The sequence below is a fragment of the Giraffa tippelskirchi genome, chromosome 1 (assembly GCF_054371585.1).
Source record: "Giraffa tippelskirchi isolate mGirTip1 chromosome 1, T2T-mGirTip1v1.2.pri, whole genome shotgun sequence".
Taxonomy (NCBI): Eukaryota; Metazoa; Chordata; class Mammalia; order Artiodactyla; family Giraffidae; genus Giraffa; species Giraffa tippelskirchi.
This window is the reverse complement of record NC_137275.1, coordinates 43,413,324-43,425,728: the sequence shown is the minus strand read 5'-3', so window position 1 is coordinate 43,425,728 and position 12,405 is coordinate 43,413,324. Positions and strand designations below refer to the sequence as shown.

The window sequence follows — 12,405 nt, the reverse complement described above, 5'->3', positions numbered from 1 at the left end:
CAATAAGACCTGTTTCCCTTTCCTGAAAACATAGGTGGACTAGTAAAACCAGGTATATGTGTGATTGAGACAAACCAAGCTCCGTAGATGTCAAGCAGTGTGCCGAGGTGTTTCTCAGGACAGAACTTCAGAAACGCCCAGGGTTTCATGTTCTCTTAGAGGTGACCAGGCACGGGAGATTTGACTTGCGTTTACCCAACTTTCTAGAAACCCTAACTCAAACCGCCAAACCATTTGACAAGTCAGGAAGCTATTTTATAAATTTACAGCGTCTCCAAACAGATCTGGAATCAGAAGTTGGCTGGTTTATACACGATCTTCGTGTAGGGAAATCTACATGAGAAGTCAGATTGCTGCCAGAAGGTTGCCTTGTGAGTATCACAGGAGACTGGATAGCTCTAAAGAACTGACATGTAAACCATACTAGCGGGACAACTTTGATAATTGTCTGATTCAGGGCATGGTTTCTCAACAATGTGATAAATGCTGACCAACTTTTGCTATTTTCACTATCTTCTTCTCATTCCAAGCTGACCACTGGCTTTCTATGTATATTGAGATTTTGTAATGTGATTATTTAGAACAGTAGTATCCAAACTTTTTTTTTTTATTGTGCACCCCTATGATTAAAACATTTTGAGTGCAAACCCTATATATATTTATTTATAAAACATATGCATGTACTACTATCTATTTGTATTTTAAAATGTATGGAGATTTTTTATCTCTCTAAATTAAATTGAATCTAAATTGAAACATTATTTTTTTCCTAGGTGGCACTAGTGGTAAAGAATCTGCCTGCCAGCGCAAGAGACATAAGAGATGTGTGTTTGATCTCTAGGTTGGGAAGATCCCCTAGAGAAGGAAATGGTAACTCACTCCAGTATTCTTGCCTGGAGGATCCCCATGGACAGAGGAGCCTGGCGGGCTACAGTCCATAGGGTCTCCAAGAGTCAGAAATGACTGAAGTGACTGAGCATGCATGCATGCATACCCCATATTGTCTTGTCTTCTCCATTTAAGGGCTTCCCTGATAGCTCAGTTGGTAAAGAATCTGCTTGCAATGTAGGAGACTCTGGTTTGATTCCTGGGTCGGGAAGATCCACTGGAGGAGGGATAGGCTGCCCGCTCCAGTATTCTGGCCTAGAGAATTCCATGGACAGTATAGTCTAAGGGGTCGCAAAGAGTCGGATACGACTGAGTGATTTTTACTTCACTTCACTTCTGCATTTAAAGAGTACTGTTTTAGAATTTTTTGTTTTTGCTTTAAATCCACCCCAGACCTCATGTTACACTTCAATCATATGAATTTTTATCCTAGTTGACTCTCATTTGTACTGACCTTACAAATCCATCTTTTAAAGTAGGTTATTTAGATGAGATCAGAAAGGTTGCTTTATCTGTTTTATATTGATTCCATTCCTTTCCATTTTAGGTCAGGTGACATTTTCTCTTCATTTCCCCCAATTTCAGGGCATAGCCTACTGCAGCCTTCTAATCACCGACTAAAATCTTACAGGGGAGCTGATGTTCTGCACTTAGGCTTCTCTGAGAAGAGAAACAGTGGAGATGAGTGTCTGGGAGTGTCACTCCTAGCAAGAATGTGGCTTAATGGCACCAAGATGGTGAAATTGGGGTTGGTAATAGAACTTGGGAATTGGCAAGAATCATTGAGCAGCAAAGCTCTTAGAAGCAGACACTGCACTCTGCCTGCCTAATGATGCCCCCTAACATACAGATTGAACTATAGAGATATCAGAGGAACAGAAGCGAAGTTGGAGCCCCAGAGCAGGGAACATGATGGTTCCAGAAAATTCTTCAGTCATAACTGAGAGACACCAGTAGATTAGGATTTGAGTACCCAGGAGAGAACATTTGGGGCTCCAAATAAAGGATGGGCTGGCTTCCAGATGAAAAGGAGTCTGCTTCCTGAGAGACAGGCTTGCTTAAAGAATTCTGTTCTTGGACTTTGTCAGCAATTCTTAACATTGGTTGCAAATTGGAATCACCCGAGGAGTTGTTAAAATTACTGATGCCTGAGTCTCAACCCCCAGAGATTCTGACTTTATTTGTCTGGGCTGAGGCTTGGCCACTGGGACCTTTTAAAAAACTTCAGCTGTTTCTAATGTGCAGCCAAGGTTGGGAACCACTGGACTAGAGAGAAGAAGAATGGAGTGACCTCAGGAGACATAGAGGAATCTTGGAGGGAAGGGAAGGGACCTGGAATGGCCTAAGTCATCTGAGAAGGGTGAGCCACAGAGTCTTACATGACCTCATCCCCCGGGCCCCTATTGACACTGTGAAGAGAATATTCAGAAAGAGAAGGCAATGGGGGGGGGAAGGCTGAGGTTTCTATGGCACCTCAGAAAGGCGGCCATGGAACTTTCTGTTTGGGGACTACAGTTGGTCTTGGTTATAGCAGTAGCTGGGACCCAGTAACTCTTTTGAAAAAGTGCTAAATAACTCCTAAGAGAAAGTGCTCCATAAATGGTGTCTGTTACTGTATCCTTTTCCTTCTCAGTCCTTTCTGGACCTCCCTGTATAGGTGTCCTCTGGCCTAACATCTTATTTCCTTCCAAATCCTCTATTTCCCAAGCATGGGAAAGAAGGCAAGAGAATGGCTTCCTCTAGCCTAGAAATACCTGGGAGAATCTAGTAAATGGTTTTCAGCAGGCATGTGAGTGAATGTTCTGCAGCTGCATTTCCCAAAGTGAATCATTGATGCTGCTTTCTGGAGATGTTCTCCTCTGGGCCCATATACACTTGAGAAATGCAGCAAGCTTCTGTGCCCTGGTTGAGATGTGCGCTGCCCCTCAGGAGAGAAAATGCTCTAAGATCTCTTGCAGAAAGAGACCTGTTTGTTTTTCCTTAACCCTCGTGTCCCAACTCATCTGGCTACGGAATTGTTTTTTTCTGCTCAGCACATTAACATCTTGCCTCTTTCTCATGACACACTTTTGGGAAACTGCCCCAGAAACTACAATCGGTGGCTTCATTCACAAAGGACAAAGAAGGCAGCTGCATCCTGAACACACGAAACAGGGCACGAACCCCAGTTGGGCCCTGGCCTCTCACTGAAACTGTGCCCTTTCCCCCCCCCCGCCACCCCCCTTCACGTTGCCATGGAAATGCCCCTGGAGAGTTAGGACCAGGCCCTCTATTTCTTTCCTACACCCCTCCTCCCCAACCCCTTTGTGTCTAGAAGAGCACTGAACATGCAGTAGGTGATGTTTTTGAAACATTGATTGATGGGGAATTGGGGGGTGTTCACTTGGACCATCTGCAGGTGGGCTGGGGAGGAGGCGATGGCGTCCCACAGTTTGCATCTATGTGTCTGGTAGGAGAGCCAGGCGAGAGGGTGGGAGAGGGCAGGTCTGGGAGCTCACATAGCCTTGGCATTGCCTCGTGGTTTTTTTTTTTTTTAATGCTTGATCACAAATATTTCACAAATTAGGGATGGCAAAGGGCACATCCAAAAAAGAAAACATTTTGATTTCTTGGTATGTTTGGTTTAGGGGTGAATTTTTCTTTCAGTAAAATTTCTGGTCATGTTGCTTGCTAGGATGTTGTTTTTGTAATAAATAATTTTCTTTTAAGTTTGAGAAGAAAAGGATGTCCTACTTTCTCCTCTGTCTCTAGCTGGTGACCGTATTTTCAAAGACCCAAACCAGGACACAGCCTGACACACACACAGCCTCACAGAATATTTGAAATAGGGGATCCAACAGGACTAAGTATTTGTGTGTGTGTGTGTTTACATTTTTTTTTAATTGAGGTAACATTGGTTTATAACATTATATGAGTTTCTGAGTACAACATTGTATTTCTGTTTCTGTATGCCCTGCATGCTCACCACCAAAAATTTAGTTTCCATGTGTTACCATATACTGATCCCCTTTAGTCAGATGGCCCTCCACTCCATCCCTCACCACTTCCTCTCTGGTAGCCCTACTCTGGTCTGAGATACTGTATTTGAAATGGGGGTGCCAGTCTGAGAAAATCAGCTGTCTTAGCTGCTGTGCCTGGATGCCTCATAAGTAGCATCATTTCTAAACTATAGAGTTAGTGAGGCCAATTTTGGTATCCATTGATTAAACCTGGGTACCATGCATATATTTTCTAAATTGATGTCCACATTTACAAAATTTGTTTATTGCTGCAAAGTCAAGAGCAGCCTTCCCAGAGAGATGGAAACCCCCCAGAAATTCTATTCAGTGTCTAAGTGCATGAAAGACTCAGTTATCTCCCGTCTGCTCTGCTGCCCCAGCCCAGGCTTGGGCGCTCTATGAATGAACGGTTTGTGGGCATCTGCTTGATGCAAACCAAGTGCCTGGGAAAGCCTCACACTACTGAGTCTGTCTCCCAGCCGGCTGAGGAGGCTTCCCAGGGTCTGAAAGTACCAATTCTTCACACGTGAGCACTGGCAGAGGATTATAATTTAAATCAGCTGGTTCTTATTTTAACTGTGAAAAAAGGCCAGTGATTAGGAGTCTGTGCGTGTGTGTGTGATTGGCTAGCATTTGTGAAGAATCTGCTGTGGACTGAGAACTTTATATATCTATGAGACATATGAACAGATATTTATTGATATCTGTATCTAATAAATAGATATCAATTTATCTATCTATATCTATAGATAAATATAATACCATTTTATATATGCCAGATATATAACTATATATATATTTTTATTTCAGATATACAACTGGATATACATCAATATATATTTGAATATGTATCAATATATTTATAGTTATCATTTTATCTTTACAACTTTGTTTTAATGCTATAAGGAGACAAGGAAATGGAAACTGAAAGTGGGTAAATACATAATATGAGCCACATAGGTCAGCCTGTAAACTTTAACTTATTCTCACTCAGCTCTGTCTCCTTCAAAGAGAAGCCTATTTCTTTAACTTTGGTCATGGGCAGGAGGCACATATAAAAATCTCTAATAACAGAGTGTTTTCATGAATGAGAAATGTAAGGGTTACCCCATTTGCCTGCCTAGGGCCCACATTCTAAGTTTCACCTACCCACCTACCTCTTGCATGATCAATACATCAGGACCTATCTCTTTCAGAAAGGACCACGAGACTGTAGGTTGGAGGTGCCAATAGGACAAGCAATATCAGAATATGCACATAAAATGCAAAGGTTAATTTATATATAACAACATAAAAATTCTTAAAAAAAAAAAAATTCTTATTCCCCTAAGTTATTTGAAAAGAAGCATCAAATCAAACAAATTAAGACTGTAAATGAAAGGATGGGAGCCTTGGATTGTGTTGATTTCTGAAAGAAGGGCTGATTAGCTCAAAGAATGAATAATTAATGGAATTTCAGTGTCCACCCTATTGTAGAGCAATTATCCTCCTATGAAAAATTTTTTTAAAAGTCTAGACTAGCGCTGTCCAACAGGAATATAATGAGATGCAAATATGAGCCACATATGTAATTTTAAATCTGCTAGTAGGAAAAAATAGACATGTGAAATTAATTTTAACATGTTATTTAACCCAATATACCCCAAATATTATCTTTTTAATATATAATAAATTATTAATACGATATTTACATTTCTCTTCTGGGTTCTAAGCCTCAGCAATCTGATGTGTATCTTACTTTTACAGAATATCTCAGTCTAACTAACCACATGTTAAATGCCCAATAGCTGCATGTAGTTGGTGGCTACATATTGAAATCAGACTTAGACCTTTAAATAAACCTAGCCTAGAAGTTATAAGGGTGGAAAAAAATGGAAATCTAAATATTTGACAATGCCGGGTTGGTTAAATAAATAATAGTCTATACAATGAAATCTTAGGTAGTCATTAAAAATGTTATAGAGGAGTATGAATTTATATAAAATGTGTTCAATAGATAGTAGGAGCCAGAGTCTAAATAACTCTTTAAAGATGGGGTACTGTAAAGGGGAGCAGAGAAATGGGGCCAGAATGGAAGAAGGATGTAGGGCAAACATAGGTTTGTTCTTTATTTGCTTCTTTTTTCCAGATGGGAGAGATTACAGTAGTTTGCTTACTGATGGAAGTGATCTGCATGGGGGGAACAATAGATAAGAAGCAAACTGCAGAGTGACTCTTACAGCAGGTGAAAGGAAGTTGGATGGAGTACAGAATGGAGGCAGCGGTGTTAGGAGCAGACAGTTCATCCTTTGCACCAGGAAAGGCAGAGAATGTGGGCACATATGTGGGGAAGAATGTAGAAGTTCTCTTCTTATTGCTTCTACTTTCTTGGTAAAATATGAAGCAAAGATTGTTTTATCTGGAAGGAATTACTTCAAGGTGCTACACGTGTTTTTCTCTGAAAAGTGGAATTGTTGTTCAGTTGCTAAGTCATGTCCAATTCTTTGTGACCCCATGGACAGCAGCATGTCTGTCCTTCATTATCTCCTGGAGTTTGCTCAAACTCATGTCCATTGAATCAGTGATGCCATCCAACCATCTCATCCTCTGTCGTCCCCTTCTCAATCTTTCCCAGCATCACAGTCTTTTCCAATGAGTCGGCTCTTCACATCAGGCGGTCAGAGTATTGGAGCTTCAGCTTCAGCATCAGTCCTTCCAATCAATATTCAGGGTTGATTTCCTCTAGGATTGACTGGTTGTTGTCCAAGGAACTCTCAAGAGTCTTCTCCAGCACCACAGTTCAAAAGTATCAATTCTTCCATGCTCAGCCTTCTTTATGGTCCAACTCTCACATCTGTGTATGACTACTGTACCATAACTTTGACTAGCTGGACCTTTGTTGGCAAAGTGATGTCTCTGCTTTTTAATATGCTGTTTAGGCTTGTCATAGCTTTCCTTTCAAGGAGCAAGTGTCTTTTTATTCCATGGCTGCAGTCAGCATCTACAGTGATTTTGGAGCCCAGGAAAGTAAAATCTGTCACTGTTTCCATTTTTTCCCCACTTTTTTTTCCACTTGCCATAAAGTGATGGGACTGGATACCATGATGTTAGTTTTTTGAATACTGAGTTTTAAGTCAGCCTTTTCGCTCTCCCATACAATTACAGGCATTTTGAAAGATCTTCTTTTTGTTTTGAAGTTTTGATTTCTAACAAGCGTGTAATATTATATATTTTCTTTGTAGTAGACATCATCTCCCAGTGCCCTCCTTTCGTGCTGCTCGTAAAGGTGATCCTAACCAGTCCTGCCTCTTACCTATTATATGTCCTTGAACGAGGTATTTACATTTCTTTGTGTCTTGGTGTCTTCGTTAGTAAAATGGGGATGGTAATTTCTGTGCTAGTTAATCCACTGGATATAAAGTGTTCTTGTGGTTATTTCTGGTCTTGGTAGGGAAGTATTAGGCAAGGGTGGGATCCAAGACTAGGATGGAATCATCAATTCACCTCTCACAAGCTACAAAAATAATTTTAAGAGCAAACACTACTTTTCTGATTCAGATAATGCTGCATTGTTTTATAAAGTTTCTGAATAAAAGGTTTATGCTAAACTCTGGAAAACAAAATATGAAACATGTTTCTTTTGCTATTGTATTAAGTTAACTTGATTATTTGATGCCTCTGAGTTAAAATGTTTCCTACTGAGCCAGGTCTTTCTTTTTGGCTTCAGATACATTAATTGTGACATTTACCCATATTTTTGCATTTGTATTCAAAACCACCAAGAGAATATATAACCATGATTATTCTTTTGTTGTTTTTTTTTTCAAATTACTGTGATTGCACTGTTAGATATGCTTCAGCATGTGGGCCCTGCTGGCTTGTCATCATTAGACACCAACATAGAAGTCTACTAAATAAAAAAAAATCAGAAGATGAAGATAAAACCACTCATTTAAGGCACTTTGTATGAATTAAATAATGATAGTAGAGTCACATAACTCTTCCTCAAGTACAATTCTTAACTGCTTTTGTGTTTCTTGGCATTTGAATATTTCATTGTCAGCCCCGAGGATGATAAAATGAAAAGACAATACTGAGTTTTTGCTGCTGTACAATGTGTAGACTGTTGAAAATAAATACTCGTTAATCTTTGCTTTCAACTCATTTCGTCTCTTCCTTTTTTATTGTTAGATAGTGTGACCCCAGTATTAAAGACTGTTTTGAAAAATGAGAAAAATATAACCATCTCCTCATCTGAATATAATCATTGTCCCTTTTTTGTATTCTTGTTCCATTTTTGTCCTTTCACATACACAGCTTTCTATGACAGTAACCAGAATATGTATACAATTTTAAATATGAATTTTTGGAGTTGTATTTAAAAGAATAATTGCCTAAGTTATGTCAAAACTTGATTGTGTTAGAAAAGTCCTGAGATCAGGAGACCTTGTGGGGAGGAAAATCCTCTGGATCTGGGGTGGGGGGTGCTCAGGGGCAAGATCTGATGTGGTGGTGGTAGATGTCTTCTCATGTGGTCCTTGATTAAAAGTTAGAACATTTTTGTTTCTTATGATGAAAATCCTGTGATTTATACTGTCTCAAAACGATTTCAACAGTGAAATGTTTTTCACAATTGCTGTTGCTTATTTCACACCCCACCATATTTTTAGCTTGTAGGTTGATTGCAAATGTCGCCCCAATTTTTTAAATCCCTCCTTGTATCCACAACCTTTGCAGCAGAACTTTGCAGCCATTCCCATTAAGAGATATGATCTCTTTCCCCATCCCTGGAATCTGGGCTGGATTCCTGTTATGCTTTGGCCAATGGGATGAAGCAAATGTGAGGGTGTGTCAGTACCAAGCTTAGGACTCAGATTGTGTTCACATCTACTATAGCCTGTGCTAGTCTACTGGAGGATGAGAGAGAGACTGTGTGGATTAGGGCCAAGTCAGCCCAGCAAAGGCCCAGCCCCCAGCCAGCCTCCATATGACTACAGATGCGGGGCTGAGCCCAGTCGAACCGAGCAGGCCCAGGTGAACAGGACTGCTCAGCTGAGAACTCATACATGGTTGTTATTTAAGGTTTTTATTTATTTATTTTTATTAGTTGAGATGCTAGACTTCATTTATTATTACTATTACTTTATTTGGCCACAAGGCATGCGGGATCTTAGTTGCTGAACCCGGAATCGAATCTGCAATCTCTGAAGTGGAAGCATGGAGTCCTAACAACTGGACCACCCGGGAATTCCCCATGTGTCTGGCTGATCGCTGAACCCAGGGTAGAAAAGGCATGAGCTAGGAAGCAGATAAGAAGAAGCTGGAAGAAGATGCGAAGAGCCGTAGGAACTGCAGACATTCTTTACTCGCAGCAGCAAGGCAGACATGCTTTATTCTCTAATGGTTGCTGCAATGCAAGGCAACACAACGCAAGGCAATTGCAAGAGCTTTTCAGGTGGTGTGTGTGCAGTGCTATAAATGATCTCAGCTGTTGCATCATTATTTACAAAATGCAGGGTGAGAGTGCAGAGAAGGCAATGGCAACCCACTCCAGTACTCTGGCCTGGAAAATCCCATGGACGGAGGAGCCTGGTAGGCTGCAGTCCTTGGGATCGTGAAGAGTCGGACACGACTGAGCGACTTCACTTTCACCTTTCACTTTCATGCATTGGAGAAGGAAACGGCAACCCACTCCAGTGTTCTTGCTTGGAGAATCCCAGGGATGGGGGAGCCTAGTGGGCTGCCGTCTCTGGGGTCGCACAGAGTCAGACACGACTGAAGCGACTTAACAGCAGCAGCAGCAGGGTGAGAGCGAGAGGACATGGGGCGAGACAGCCTGACCGCCGCCATCCTGGCCAATTGCTCTTTCCCTACACCAAGGTTGCTATTTTAAGCCACTAGCTGTAGGGTGATTTATTGCACAGTATTATTTTGGTAATATGTTACTGACACAAAGTTCTATCACGTTTTGACACTTTGCACAATTCTAATTTTTCCTCCTGAGTTTCTATTGTCACAATAAGCTAATATAGGTATGGGAGGGTATAGAGATGACATATGCTTTGCTTCCATTACTATCACCCATCTTTCATGGAGGCCAAGGATTGGTGGAGACTACAGACTGATTGAGAAGTACTTCAAATCCCCATTGAGTGCTTGTGCTTGGAAAATCTACCTTAGAGTTTTCATGCCTCTTTCTTCAGTGGGGTGAATGTGAGGTAATACTGCCTTTATTTAATTTTTTCCTTTTTTATCAAATCTGTCAAGCCTATAATCTCTTCTCAACAGATTTTCAAGTGAGCAGGAAACAGGAAAAGATAAATGAAAGTTGGAGTGGTATTGTTAAAGGAGAAATGGTCTCTACAGCTCCAAGTATCATCTAATTAACCTCAGAATCAGGGTAGGACCGTGCAAATAGAAGTGCCCAATTCACAAGAAACTAACAAAACCACCTGAAATTTAAGCAATTCATCCTTTCGTTGGGGAGGTGGTGCTGCTGCTGCTGTTATTTATTTTCATTCTAATTTTAAATGGTTTAGGGTATAGATGTACCTTCATTCAGATGCAGTATTTCTCAACACAGTGTGTATATGACAGATTCCTTCTATGAAATTATGTCATCAATGGGCTCAGGTATCTCACAGGTCAAGCAAGTTCCCAGACAGCAACTACCCCTCAGCAAACAGCAAGAAGAGCATCCACCAGACTTGACCTCTGTACAGCACTGAGTTCCTGCTTTCTTATTAATTTGCTCTGATGAGGAGGATTTACCCTATTTAAGGAAAAGGGTGAGTGGACTAAATCTGCTGTTCCTCTGTTTTTTAAACATTCATTGTCTATGTTTTATTGTAAAAACAGAGAGTACAATTATCATTATTTTTAATTAGAAAAATTATTTCTGCTCCTTTCACACATCATATTGTTCAAGAAACAGTCTTACATACACATCTGAAACAATATACCATCACACACTCTGTTTAAAGGCAAAGCACCACAGGGAAAGCTGTTCAGCTGCCCAGGGCTCTCTTCTCATGGGATCTCCCTTCCTGATTTTACATTAATTTCTGAAAGTCAAAAATGTCATCTCCAGAAAAATCCTATAAGGGGGTTGTAGAAAATACTTAATTCACTCAACATGATAGCTGTAGAAATGTAGTACATTTTCTTTATGTAGTGAAAAACTAAAAAGAAAATGCCATGTAACATTATTGGTATGTGGTGTTTATGGCAGCAGAAAAGATAATGTTGTGAGCTGGTCACCTTGACACCAAGAAGTCTAGCCCAGACTTTTAATATGCTTCCTGTTTTTACTAGAGCTCCTTTTCTGTTGCTTTTCATCCATCCTTTTCCATATGCCAAATCAGAGGGTTGGTACAGCCTTTAAAACTTTATTAATAGGAGCAAATCCAGTATCCACTGATTTCTTCTCAAAAGGCACTCTCACCCATCAGCTAGCCCAGCAGTTTTATTCTCATGAATATTCTAGCCATGAAAACACTCCATACGACACAGATGAATCCAGTGAATACAAGAAGTCTATTGAGTTTTGGAGTGTTTGGTGCCTTGGATCAGTCAAAGATTATGAAACCCAAACCTCCCATTGTAGACAGGAAGCTGGACGTGTGTCCCTCCCAATATATTGTCCATTTATTTCATAGGCCAAGGAAGCTGTGGGCCTCTGCTGCCCATGCTCACCAGTCACAAAGCCAACACTTGAACTTTGACAGTTACATCATAAACTGCTTCTCTAGTGGTGAGGAAGTGAGACACCATTACCAGAACACACACCATCGTGGTTAATGGCATGTATACCCAGGGTTGTGCTTCTTCAGCTTCAGGTTGGGCCACTCGAACACTAAGATCTGGACTTGATACAAAACCTCCATGTTGGTCACAGCAGCACTCCACAATTATTTAAAAAAATTTTTTTTTAAATTATTCACACATAGTTGACTTATAGTGTTGTGTTAATTTCTGCTGTACAGCAAACTTATTCAGTTATATATATATATACATATATATATATTCTTTTTCATATAGATTACTTTTCCATTATGGTTTATCATAGGACATTGAATATAATTCCCTGTGCTATACAGCAGGACCTTTGTTGTTTATTTTTTTTAAGTTGTAAAATACAGAAAAATAGAAGGAAGAAAAGTAGACCCTCATAATCCTATGAATACTTTTGGAGAATTTATTTCCAGTCTTATACATATTTTTCTAGACATAATTGGAAATGCAAATGAATAAACAAACATGAGACACTCATATAAAGCCTAAGTAGTGGGAGGAGCAAAGTCAGAAATTCTAGTGGATTTGAAAGGCAAGTATGTGGTCATTCCCTCCTTTAAAGACTGAGGGCAATCATGGTGTCCAAGGGTGGTGGTGGTGAGAACAAGAGTAAAGCTGTGGACAGGCAAGCTTAGGTTGGGACCTGGCAGAGAGCAAAATTCACCATAAATGACAGCAAACAGAGCAGACATCGATTTGGAGCTTAGTAAGTGCCAGGCATTATTCTAATCACTTTCTGTACAGT

At 40.3% G+C, this 12,405-nt stretch overlaps 1 pseudogene; it reads right to left on the bottom strand.

Moving 5' to 3' along the window:
• Nucleotides 1-11,293: 11,293 nt before the first annotated feature.
• LOC145515475 (oligosaccharyltransferase complex subunit OSTC pseudogene) lies at nt 11,294-11,752 on the bottom strand (annotated as a pseudogene).
• Nucleotides 11,753-12,405: the final 653 nt, after the last annotated feature.